This window comes from Staurois parvus, unplaced genomic scaffold (genome assembly GCF_062004578.1).
Source record: "Staurois parvus isolate SC_StPar_1 unplaced genomic scaffold, SC_StPar_1.0 ptg000973l, whole genome shotgun sequence".
Taxonomy (NCBI): Eukaryota; Metazoa; Chordata; class Amphibia; order Anura; family Ranidae; genus Staurois; species Staurois parvus.
The window spans coordinates 886,028-899,274 of record NW_028318769.1 but is presented as its reverse complement, the minus strand read 5'-3'; positions in this window follow the sequence as shown (position 1 = coordinate 899,274).

The window sequence follows — 13,247 nt, the reverse complement described above, 5'->3', positions numbered from 1 at the left end:
AACATTACCAGCGTTATCAAAACATCCCGCGTGCATGAAGCTCAAAGGTATTACCGCCATTTTAACGCCTTGGCTCCGGCGCCTACCAGCTCTTTAAGATTTCAGAAGTCGGGAGGTGGGGCGGGGTTTAGGGTCATGTGACCGCCGTCACATGATCGGGAAAGGTCCAGATCGAAAGAGATTGGGCCCTTTCCGTGAGTACCGGACATGTGTGCTGGTAGTGCACAGGGCGTACACGCTCTCAGCACATATGTTTTTTTTTAATAGAACGCAAATGTGCGGCGCTCTGCGTCTAAGGCCCAGACGCTGGGAAGTCGCACATTTGCGTTCAGCCGGCACGCAGAGGTTAAAGTGGAACCTCACTCTGCCCATCAACATGGACTATTTGTAATCCTTATGTTGCCAGCATTAGTAAATAGACAGGAAAGTAGATACATTTTACTTGTTTTGAATGTTTTGTTTGCATGTCTTCAGTTACTTCCTGGTCTCTGGCCTAGGCTAATGATGTCATACATCCCAGGAGTCTTCAGGAGGGTGGGAGAGGTTTTCTCAGCTAAGCACACCCTCCTGCCTGCATGCCTGGGCTAAGGGTAGATGGATTCCAGGAAGTAAATGCTGCATGAATCATCTGCCCTTACTCAGGATATCCATGGTTAGAAATGTTAGGGGGGTGTTTTTTTCAAAGTGATTTCTCAGCAAAGTAAAGCATGGAGAGATGGATGGATGAATGGGGGAGATTGCTTTGAATATTACCATCCAGTTAAATGGTGTTTTTGGTTTGTGGGGCTCGGATGCCGTGTTGTTCCGCTTTCACATGGCCAGTAGCCATGTCAGATCATCCCTCTGCAGGTGCCAAATGGCCCCGCTCAGACCTGTGCGTTTTACATGCGGTGCGATAAAGAAGCCCTGCGTGCTGAATCTTTGACGCACTTTCATCAAAACATGCGTTCTATAGAGATCAATGATAGTGTGCCTGAAACATAATGCATCAAAAACGCATCGCACGATGGGGGCGTGGTCACGCAATGGTGGAGTGAGGTCGCGTGTCTCCGGAGCTCCGCACCATCCCGGCTGCAGTCTGGTCATCACTGACTCTCCAGCACCCCTATCATTCCCAAGGGGGCCAGGAAGCTTCAGGGTACAGGACCAGTGACCCGTAGCTCCCTGGTCCTGGACTTTTTCTCTCCCTGAACGGCGGGATCTGGAGTGCAGGAAGGCCTCAAGGCCTCTGGATTTATGGCTGGGATCAGTGAGGTCCAAACCCTGGTCGTGGAGGCTCAATGCGTCGTTGTTGAAGGAGGGCCCCATTTTGGATGACCTTACTCATTCCTTGACTCAGATTTTATCAGAGAATGATACCCCGGAGGTTTCCCCTACTGTCCAATGGGAATCCCATAAATGCGTCACGAGGGTCATGAGGGGTGTACTTCTTCAAAAGGCTGGGATCAGTGAGATCCAAACCCTGGTCGTGGAGGCTCAATGCGTCGTTGTTGAAGGAGGGCCCCATTTTGGATGACCTTACTCATTCCTTGACTCAGATTTTATCAGAGAATGATACCCCAGAGGTTTCCCCTACTGTCCAATGGGAATCCCATAAATGCGTCACGAGGGTCATGAGGGGTGTACTTCTTCAAAAGGCGTCGGAGTTGAAAAAGGAGTGTCTGGCTCTACTTCAGCGTCAATTGGAGGTTGTGGCTGCTCTGGAGCCTTCTCACAAGAAGTCCTTGGTGCAGGAGGTGGCAGAGGACCTTCGGATCCAGCGGAGTAAATTGGCGGATTTGCTGCTGCATGATACTAAACTCAAATTACGGAGGCTTCACCAGTTGCTCTATGAGCCGGGTAGGCTGCTAGCGCGCTCCCTGCAAGAACTTTCTCTTAGAAGTTATGTACAATAAATTGATTGCTTATTGCCGTGCCCTAAATGTGAGATATGAATACTTCCAGAAATAATGAACCTTCCAAGTCAACTTATTACAACTTCAAAATTAAAAACGTGAAAAAAAATTATAAGTAATTTAAAAAATGAATAGTGTCCAAAAAAAGTCTATATAAATTTGATTAAAGTTGATTAGTCAAACAAGATTGCAGATGGATTCTTGCTGGAATATACAGTAGATACTTGTATGCGCTCACCTTCCATTAAGCCCACTGCTGAGCTAACACAGCTTTATGATGTTTATCCTTGATGGATATCTTTAGAGACTCCCTTGGATACTCCTGATGGTTGATAGTGGATGATTGTGGGTCTGTGGGTTAGCTTTTTCTCATGGCAATAAAAAGTGCTCCATCTCCTTGTATTATTCCTCGTTGGTATAGTGGGAAAGAAAAAGGTACATGGTGCCTTATCATTTTTTAAAAGAACAATTTTATTCTTATGCACTCACAAGTATTCAGTATAAAAAGTTAAAATCAGTGAAACCTCTAAATGCGTGTGTGACAGGTCTCCTGCGTGGTTGCTCACACTCGCCCACATAGACTTATACTCGCCGTGAAGTCGGGTTGCTGTAGTGACGTCAAAGCCCCTCCCCAACGCGTTGCGCCACAGGGACAGGTGGCTTCGTCCGGGGGATGTGATAGAACAATCACCATACTAAGGATCCTTAGTATGGTTTATATGAGGATGTGAATAGATGCCTGCTGACCTATATATTTAATTATTATCTCATACCTCAGTGGCTCGCAAGTAATTTTAATATATATTATTTCTCTTAGAAGTTACATTCCCTTTATTGAAAAGGGGCAGGGACAGCGTTGCTATTCATCGCCTGAAATTCCAGAAGCTTTCCGTTCTTACTATTCGAAGCTCTATAATCTGCATGCTCCGCTGACACCTGAACAACTCGACACCCGACGGGGGCAGATTGGGGAGTAATTAGCGACCTCAGGTCTTCCTACAATCTCTGCGTAGGCGATGGCATATCTGGGTGCTCTTTGGCACAATGAAGTTGCTGAAACCTCAGAAAGCCCCAGGACCTGATGGTTTCACGGCGGAGTATTATAGAGGGTTTGCTCCTATTTTGGAGCCTAGATTTGTGGCGGCCTTTAATTCTCTTCTCGAGGACAACTCCCTGCCCTTGGACTCGTTGAGGGCGCATATCATGGTCATTCCAAAGGAGGGAAAGGATCCCTCTCACTGTCAGAATTTTAGGCCCATTTCACTTTTGAACACAGATCTGAAGATATTTAGAAGATATTTGAAGATCCTCTCCATTAGGTTGTTGTCTTTTCTCCAGGAACTAGTCCATCCTGATCAAGTGGGCTTTATGCCATGCAAGGAAGCTGAAGGCAATACTACTAGGGTCTTGGATGTCATTCATTGGGCTCATTCTCGTAGGCTACCCGTGAGGCCTTTGACAGGGTGAACTGGCTTTTCTTGAAGGAGACGCTCCGATATATAGGTGTGGGCCTGGGATTCCTGGCTTGGAGTGATGCTATATATTCCCACCCTTTAGCAGCTGTTAGTACTAATGAGGCCACCTCTGTGTATTTCTTCCTGTCCAAAGGGACGCGCCAGGGTTGTCTTTTGTCGCCGATGATCTTCATTTTGACTCTAGAGCCCCTTTTGTGTCATGTGCGGCTGAATCACAATGTTAAGGGGTTCTTATGGGCAGAACGGAACATAAGGTGACGGCGTTTGCAGAAGACCTCTTGTTCTTTGTGGAGGCCCCTGAGGTAACATTGCCTAATCTTTTAGAAGAGCTGTCTTGCTACGGGGCTCTTTCAAACTTCAAAATTAATAGCCACAAGTCAGAGTTTTTGAATGTTTCTATGCCTCATGGTAGATTTCGGGCCGTCTGTGCCACCTTTCCTTTTCAGGTGGCCACCTCATCAATGTCATACTTGAGAGTCAAGATTACCCGTACTCTGGATCAGTTGTTCCAAACCAATTTCCTTCCTGCTCTGGCTGCTATCACGGAGGATCTGCGTAAATGGAATGATCTTGCCCGGACTGACCATTCGGGCATTGCCCAAGGGCCTGAGGTCAGTAGGGGGCCCGTGGGAGGATCACTGTCCAGTGACAGTGTGGGGAGCGGAGGAGGAGGCAGTCTCAGATCCCGAGCCAGAAGTAGCTCACCTGTCACTTCGCGTGGGGGCAGAGTGAGTCGGGTGACAGGTCCAGAAACTGTGCTGGTGATGGAGCCGGTGGGAATTTGAGAGGCATGGGTGAGGGGTGTTCACCACACACACCCTGCACCTCCCCCCCCTATGGATGATCTGTATCAGGAACAAAGTCGGAGGTGATCGGTGCAGGGGAGGGAGAGTGACAGCACCGATCTCCCTGCATGGATTTCAAGGGAACAGCTGAAAGCCATGGGATAGAGAGGCTTCCAGCTGCCTCGTTGAAATCCATACAGGGAGATCGGTGCTGTCACTGTCCCTCCACTGCACCGATCATCCCTGACTGTGCACCGGATTTCCCTCCTGGGCCCCCCCTCCATGCTCCTCAGACCCCCCCCCCCCTTGCAGGTCTCTAAAGCCTCCTCTTCTCTGACAGTGTCCAGCCCCTCCCCCCATCCTCCACGGTAGAGCAGCGGAGAGAGGATCTGCTGTGCCTCCCCTGTCCAGATCAGCCGGCAGCTCTGTGATGCTTCTAAGTGTACCAGGTCCGTCTCTCTCTCTCTCCCTCTCTCTCCTTCCCTCTCTCTCCCTCCCTCTCTCTCTCCCCTCCCTCTCTCTCCCCCTCCCTCTCTCTCTCCCCTATCTCTCTCCCACCCTCTCCCCATCTCTCTCTCGACCCCTCCCTCTCTCTCTCCCCCCTATCTCTCTCCCACCCTCTCCCCATCTCTCTCTCGACCCCTCCCTCTCCCACCCTCCCATTCTCTCTCCCTCTCTCTATCCCTCCTCCTCTCTCTCCCCCCTCTCTCTCCCTCTCCCCCTCGCTCCCTCTTCCTCTCTCTCCCCCTCCCTCTCCCCCACTCTCTCTCCCCCCTCTCTCTCTCCCCCCTCTCTCCGCCTCCCTCTCTCTCTCTCCCTCTCTCTCTCCTTCCTCCACCCATTTCCTTCCTTCCTCTATCCATTCCCTCCCTCCCTTTTCTTCCTTCCTCCATCCCCTCCCTTCATTCTTTCCTTCCCTCCCTTCCTTCCTTCCCTCCCTTCCTTCCTTTCGCTCTCCTTCCCTCCCCTTCTTTCCTTCCTTCCTTCCCCTCCCTTCTTTCCTTCCTTCCTTCCTTCCTTCCTCCCTTTCTTCATCCATTCCCTCCCTCATTTCTCTTCCTTCCTTCTTCCCTCTCCTCCTTCCTTCCTTCCCTCCCTTTCCTTCCTTCCTTCTTCCATTCCCTCCCTCCCTTTTCTTGCTTACCTTCATTCCTTCCTCCATCCCCTCCCTTAATTCTTTCATTCCCTCCCTCCTCATCCTTCAATCATTCCCTCCTTCCTTCCCCGCTCCCTCCCCTTCCTTCTATCCTTTCTCCCTTCCTCCCTCCCTTAATTCATTTCCTCCTTCCTTCCTTCCTTCCTTCCTTCCTTGCTTCCTTCCTTCCTTTCTCCCCTCTATTCGTTCCTTCCTCCCTCCCATTCTTCCTTCCCTCCCTTTCCTTCATTCCTTCCTCCATCCATTCCCTCCCTCCCTCCCCTTTCTTCCTTCTTTCATCCCCTCCCGGTATCCTTTCCTCCCTCCCTTCTTTCCTTACCTTTCCTTCTCTTCCCTTCCTTCCTTTCTCTATCCATTCCCTTTTCCCCCTTCCTTCCTTCCTTCCTTCCTTCCTTCCTTCATTCCTTCCTCCATTTCCTACCTCCCTTTTCTTTCTTTTGCCATCCCCTCCCTTCATCCTTTCCTCCCTCCCTTCCTTTCATTTCCTTCCTTCCTTCCTTCCTTCCTTCCTTCCCTCCCCTTCCTTCCTCTCTCCCTCCCTACCATTCCTTCTTTCCTTCCTCCCTCATTCTATTCCCTCCCTTTTCTTGCTTCCTTCCTCTCTCCCTCCCTACCCTTCCTTCTTTCTTTCTTTCTTTCTTTCTTTTTTCTTTCTTTCTTTCTTTCTTTCTTTCTTTCTTTCTTTCTTTCTTTCTTTCTTTCTTTCTTTCTTTCTTTCTTTCTTCCTTCCTTCCTTCCTTCCTTCCTTCCTTCCTTCCTTCCTTCCCTCCCTTTCCTTCATTCCTTCCTCCATCCATTCCCTCCCTCCCTCCCTTCCTTCCTTCCTTCCTTACTTCCTTCCTTCCTTCCTTCCCTCCCTCCCCTTCCTTCCTTCCCTTCTTTACCTTCATTACTTCGCCCATCCATTTTCTTTCTTTCCTTCATTCCTTCCTTCCTCCTTCCATTCCCTCCCTCCCTTTTTGTTCCTTCCCCCATCCCCTCCCTTCATTCTCTCCTCCCACCCCTTCTTCCTTCCCTCCCCTCCCTTCCTTCCTCCATCCATTCTCTCCCTCCTTTTTCCTTCCTTCCCTCCTTCCTTCCTCCCTCCCTTCCTTCCCTCCCTCCCCTTTCTTCCTCCCTCCATCTATTCCCTCCCTTTTCTTCCTTCCTTCCTTCCTTTCTCCCCTCTCCTTCCTTTCTTCCTCCCCTTTCTTCCTCCATCCATTCCCTCCCTCCCTTCCTAACTTCCTTCCTTCCCTCCTTTTCCTTCATTCCTTCCTCCATCCATTTTCTTTCCTTCCTTCCTCCATCTATTCCTTTCATTCTTTTCCTCACACCCCTCTTTCCTTCCCTCCTCTTTCTTCATCCATTCCCTCTCTCCCTTTTTATTCCTTCCTTCCTCCCTCCCTCCCATTCCTTCCTTCCTTTTCCTTCATTCCCTTTTCTTCTTTCCCTTCCTTCCTCCATCCCCTCCCTTCATTCTTTTCCTCCCACCCCTCTTTCCTTCCTTCCTTTTTCTTCATCCATTCCTTCTCTCCCTTCTAATTCCTCCCATTCCTTCCTTCCTATTCCTTCATTCCTTCCTCCATCCAATTTCTTTCTTTCCTTATTCCTTCCTTACTCCATCAATTCCCTCCCTCCCTTTTCTTCCGTCCCTTCCTTCCTCCATCCCCTCCCTTCATTCATAATGACAGCCCAACATATACTAGTGCTCCCTGTTCACTCCTTACTGACAATGTCCACTGCCCCCACAAAATCATTGTGAAAAAAAGACATAAATTGTAAAAAATAATTTAGAAATTAGATAATAAAAATTAAAAAATTCTGACACCTTCACTATTGCTCTACTGACACCATGCACTGGCCACCCTAAAGTATTTTGAAAACAAAATGATAAAAAATAATAAAAATGATAAAACATTAATTTGTAAATAAAATCATAAATTTGCAAAAAAAAAAAATAATACTAATAAAAATGAAGATCTACTGACACCACCTACTGACACCATCTTACACATAGTACCCACAGCCATACTCTCCGCACTCTTGTCCCTGTATGTACTACCCACCACCATACACTCCGCACTCCTGTCCCTGTACATACTACCGCCATACACTCCGCACTCCTGTCCCTGTACGTACCACCCACCGCCATACACTCCGCACTCCTGTCCCTGTACGTAATACCCACCGCCATACACTCCGCACTCCTGTCCCTGTACATACTACCGCCATAAACTCCGCACTCCTGTCCCTGTACGTACCACCCACCGCCATACACTCCGCACTCCTGTCCCTGTACGTAATACCCACCGTCATACACTCCGCACTCCTGTCCCTGTACATACTACCGCCATAAACTCCGCACTCCTGTCCCTGTACGTAATACCCACCATCATACACTCCGCACTCCTGTCCCTGTACATACTACCGCCATACACTCTGCACTCCTCTCCCTGTACGTACCACCCACCGCCATACACTCCGCACTCCTGTCCCTGTACGTACTACCGCCATACACTCCGCACTCCTGTCCCCTGTACATACTACCGCCATACACTCCGCACTCCTGTCCCTGTACGTACCACCCACCGCCATATACTCCACACTCCTGTCCCTGTACGTACCACCCACCGCCATACACTCCGCACTCCTGTCCCTGTACGTACCACCCACCATCATACACTCCGCACTCCTGTCCCTGTACATACTACCGCCATACACTCCGCACTCCTGTCCCTGTACGTACCACCCACCGCCATATACTCCACACTCCTGTCCCTGTACGTACCACCCACCGCCATACACTCCGCACTCCTGTCCCTGTACGTACCACCCACCGCCATACACTCCGCACTCCTGTCCCTGTACGTACCACCCACCATCATACACTCCGCACTCCTGTCCCTGTACATACTACCGCCATACACTCTGCACTCCTGTCTCTGTACGTACCACCCACCGCCATACACTCCGCACTCCTGTCCCTGTACGTACCACCCACCGCCATACACTCCGCACTGCTGTCCCTGTACGTACTACCCACCGCCATACACTCTGCACTCCTGTCCCTGTACGTACCACCCACCGCCATACACTCCGCACTCCTGTCCCTGTACGTACTACCCAGAGCCCTAATGATTGGTGCTGATTCATCCTCTGACAATTGCTGGTTATCAGCAGTACTTTCCTGTGACGGCGCGAGGAAAGTGCAGCCAATAACCAGCAACTGCATTTACCGGTGATCTGCTGTGTCATTGGACATAGCTGATCACGTGGTAAAAGGCCGCTGTGATTGGCCTTTTACCACATCACGTGATCAGCTGTGTCCGTAGGACACAGCAATCACAGAGATCGCTGGGTGCGTGCCGCTGGGGGCGCACGGGAGGGCGCGTTCTGGGGGGACGTCATATGATGCCCTGCTAGGACTGGACAACCGCGCTGTAGCCATCATTCGGCTACAGCGCGTCATTCGGCTATTGGCAAGTGGTTAATGTATCCTCCAAATACATTATTGGGTTCTTATTTGGACTATACTGTACATATTTGTAAGTGTACATTTCATATCATATCATTTGCCCCTTGGAAACAAGAATTGTCCTTCTGGATCCACCATTCTATCATCTATAGTGAATCTTACATTTTTTGCCATCCCAATAGCTACTCCTTTAGCTGGTTTTATTGGAGAATCAGCATAATACTAAACTAGCTTTTTTTTATTGTAATCTAATTCTTGTATCATGAGATAAGTGTGTTTCTTGTAAAAACGTATTTAAAATTCAAAATACTAACCACAGCTTACAAAGCCATCCACAACACTGCCCCTAGCTACATCACCAACCTCATCCACAGATATCGGCCAAATTGCCCACTCCGCTCCTCCCAAGATACCTTCCTCTCTAGCTCCTTCATCACCTCCTCCCATGCTCGCCTCCAGGACTTCTCCAGAGCCTCTCCCATCCTCTGGAACTCCCTACCACAGTATGTCCAGTCAGCCCCCAGCCTGTCTGCCTTTAGGTGATCTTTAAAAATGCACTTATTCAGAGAAGTCTACCCCACCTCCACCTAAGAACTGTACTTGAATCACCTCCAACAGATCATCCCCTGCAGCTATCACCTTTTGTATCACCTCCCCTTTCCTTTAGATTGTAAGCTCCATGAGCCGGGCCTTCACACTCCTTCTGTACTGAAATGTATTGTAATTATACTGTCTCCCTTATATTGTAAAGCGCTGCGCAAACTGTTGGTGCTATATAAATCCTGTATAATAATAATAATATTATATAAATCCTGTATAATAATAATAATATATAAATCCTGTATAATAATAATATATAAATCCTGTATAATAATAATATTATATAAATCCTGTATAATAATAATATATAAATCCTGTATAATAATAAAAAATACACTATATCCCATGAACATTGATAAATTCCCCTTACAATCCTATGTCTTTTCACCAGAGTGTTTAATCCTTTTACATTGTATGTTACAATGTTAACTATCTTCCCTTCCTCCATCCATTTTTTTTTATTCCTGCTCTTTTCCTCCCAGTCCCCCATAGCATGGATCTGGATACGATATGTCTGACCCAGCAGAAAACTGCTAGACAATTATTTCCTCTTTCACTTCCCCTCCCCTTCACCTCCCCCCTCCCTACACCTCTTCCATCCCTCCCTTCCCATCCCCCCTCCCTCCCCTCCCCTAAGAAACCTATGGCTCATCTGTAGCCTTCGGATCTGTTGTGGGACAATTCCCCTCCTCGATCCCTCTAATTGGGGTAAGGCTCTGTCTATGTATGCCTCCCTCCACCCCATCCCTACTTTTGGAGTGCGGGTCCAAAGGTGCATTGGCCTCCATTTATACCGCCTATGCTATACCTTTCAAGCGTCAACCTCCATCTCTCTCCCTCCTTTCCCCTCCCCCACCCCCCACTCTCCCAAGTCTCCGACCACCCTGTATTACACATGGGTCTAAGATTTAAAGGGAAAGCCAGGCGCATAAGAAAGAGAGGAGAGGGGGAGGGCCATGATACAATATCAGAGAGAGAGAAAAGAAGGAAGAAAAAAAAAAGACAGAAAAAGAGACTCTGAATCTAACTTTCAATTACACTCCCATTCAGTTCCCTCTATTATTATTATTATTCAGGATTTATATAGCGCCAACAGTTTGCTCAGCTCTTTACAATATAACAGGAGACAATACAGCAACAATACAGTTCAAAACAAGAGGGATTTGAGGGCCCTGATCCTGGGAGCTTACAATCTAGGATCTATTGAATAATATAGTCTCTATGCATATTATCTTCTTCCGTTCTTTGAGTCTCTATTACCGTCTCTCCCTTTAGAAATTAATAACCATCTTTCTTCTTCCTGTTCCTTCCTTCTCCCTATCTCCTCGGTCCATCCTGGAATTTTTGGTATTTGCAAATCTAATCTTCCACAAAAGTCCTGAATAGGGGCGGACTGACCATTTGGAAACTAGGGCACTGCTCGAGGGCCCGGGATCAGTAGGGGGCCCCATGAAATGTCCCTGGTACCTTTTTCATAGGCTTTTATGAGTTTGGGCAAGGACACAGGGGCCCCATGATCCCCTATTGCCCGGGGGCCCCATGAGTTGTCAGTCCGCCCCTGGTCCTGAAGCTCATCTGGGAACCTCAATCTAGCTGATCGACCATCTTTCCATCCCTTTAAACATGCTGGGAAACCCCAGCTGTATCGAATATTTTTTTTCCGCCTCTATTCCAGTAATGGTCTCAGAACTCTCCTGCTTGCGAACGTTTCCGGTGCTATATCTGCATAAATCTGCAAGGTCGCTCCTTCGTATTTCATTGAGGGTATTCCCTTCATTTTCTCCCAGATCTTTATTTTATCTTCATAGTAGTGGAATCTTACTATCACATCTCTTGGTGTTTCTATAGTCACTCCTTGGGGCCTTCTTATCCTGTGAACTCTGTCCATTCTCAGTTGCTCTGTTATAGGTCTATCTAATATTGAATTTAGTAACTTATTCATTACAATTCTTAAGTCTTCTCCTTGGGATGCCTCAGGTAACCCCCTGATCCTCAGGTTATTCCTTCCATTTCTATTTTCCTGATCTTCTATCTTGTATAACAGTTTCCTCTGCTCACTTCGCATTTCCTTCATTTTCCCCTTTAACTCAGACATTACTTGTGCATGTTTATCCAGTTTCTTCCACTCGAGTGAACGCCTGTCCTAGCTCCTTATGCAGTATTGCCATATCGTTCTTTATTGAGAGTTCTAGCTTTGCGAACATATCTGCCATTTCAATCTTTGTAGGCATTTGTGAACTTTCTATTTGTTCTTCTCTGTTTCTTTTATCCTCTACACCTACTAAATTTGGTCTTTCTTTACAGGGGTTCAGATCCTTAGTCTATAATGACAGTCCAGATTGGTCTCCACTATTAATGAGGTGATAGTCAAACAATAAAACAAAAAACACTTGAGCTAAATGCATACATCAAATGAAATATATAAAGTGAATTAATTCAAAAACTCACATGAGATTATGAAAAAAAGAAAAAAGAGTGTGGATTTGGGAAACAAGTACCAAGTCCTGGGGAGCACTTGCATACTTGTACACCTGAATTTCTGTACCTGTATATCTATTAATCCCTTCAACACATCTATTTAACCCTTTGCTGAAAATTAGAAGGAAGACTAAGCGTATACACAGGGGCGGACTGACAACTGATGGGGCCCCTGTGTCCTTGCCCAAACACAAAAAAGCCTATGAAAAAAGGTACCAGGGGCATCTCATGGGGCCCCCTACTGACCCCGGGCCCTCGGGCAGTGCCCGAGTTTCCAAATGGTCAGTCCGCCCCTGCGTATACATAAAATCGCTAAAGAAGGTGAAGAGGTAAGGAGGGAAAGAGAGAAAACAGCTATGGAGAACAGAGCGACGAAAGGAGGAGGGGTTAAGACACCCAAAACTAGTATAGGTACAATCAAAAATTATTTGCCCCCCAAGGAGGTTTATCCGTGGAGAGAAAATGGGAATCCAACGGTAGACAGGATACGGAAAATAATAGTGGAGACCATGCATAAATAAATGAACATCAATAGTCCAGTGGCGCTGTGACCAAAAAATTATATAAAACTAAACAACAAAACATTAATGTGACACACCAATCACTTGGTGCATTAGAATAAAGTCCATTGTGACCAGGGGCGGACTGACAACTCATGGGGCCCCCGGGCAATAGGGGATCATGGGACCCCTGTGTCCTCACCCACACTCAAAAAAGCCTATGAAAAGGTACCAAGGGCATCTCATGGGGCCCCCTACTGACCCCAGGCCCTCGGGCAGTGCCCGAGTACCAGAATGGTCAGTCCGCCCCTGATTGTGACACGTGAATATCTCTTTCAATGTGCTAAAACTTCACAGTATTCCCAAACCAAAAAACACCTCGTGCCCTTTAGCAAACGCCTCCCCTTCTGGGTATCCACTCACTAAATTCACATTGGCATATATTGCTGATGGATAGAGTGCTGGGACCGGTATTACCTAGCTCACCTAGGTTTGTCTATAGGAGGTCACGGAATTTTGGTGAGATGGTAGAAATTCCGTGACCTCCTATAGACAAACCTAGTGGGACAGTTGCAGGATTTTTCATCTAACCAAGGCAGATGAGCCAAGGGTAGTAAATAGGACTGAGGGGTGAACCCATCCTGAAGAACCAAGAAAAGTAGAAGCCCTGATCAGGTTTAGGTCTGGCTGTAGTTGGAACGCCCTGTCAGAGAGACCAGGGATGAAATTTGGGTGGCCAATGATAGGTGTCAGTGGAAATGGGAAGCTAGATATCTCGGCCATCCTGTAATATCTCTGGAGTTCCAGTAGAGTGGATTAGATTAGTGGATGTGGAGAAGAGTACCTGGAGAAAGGGACTCCAGCCCATGGAAGGCCAGCAAATGGGACTGGTACTGAATCC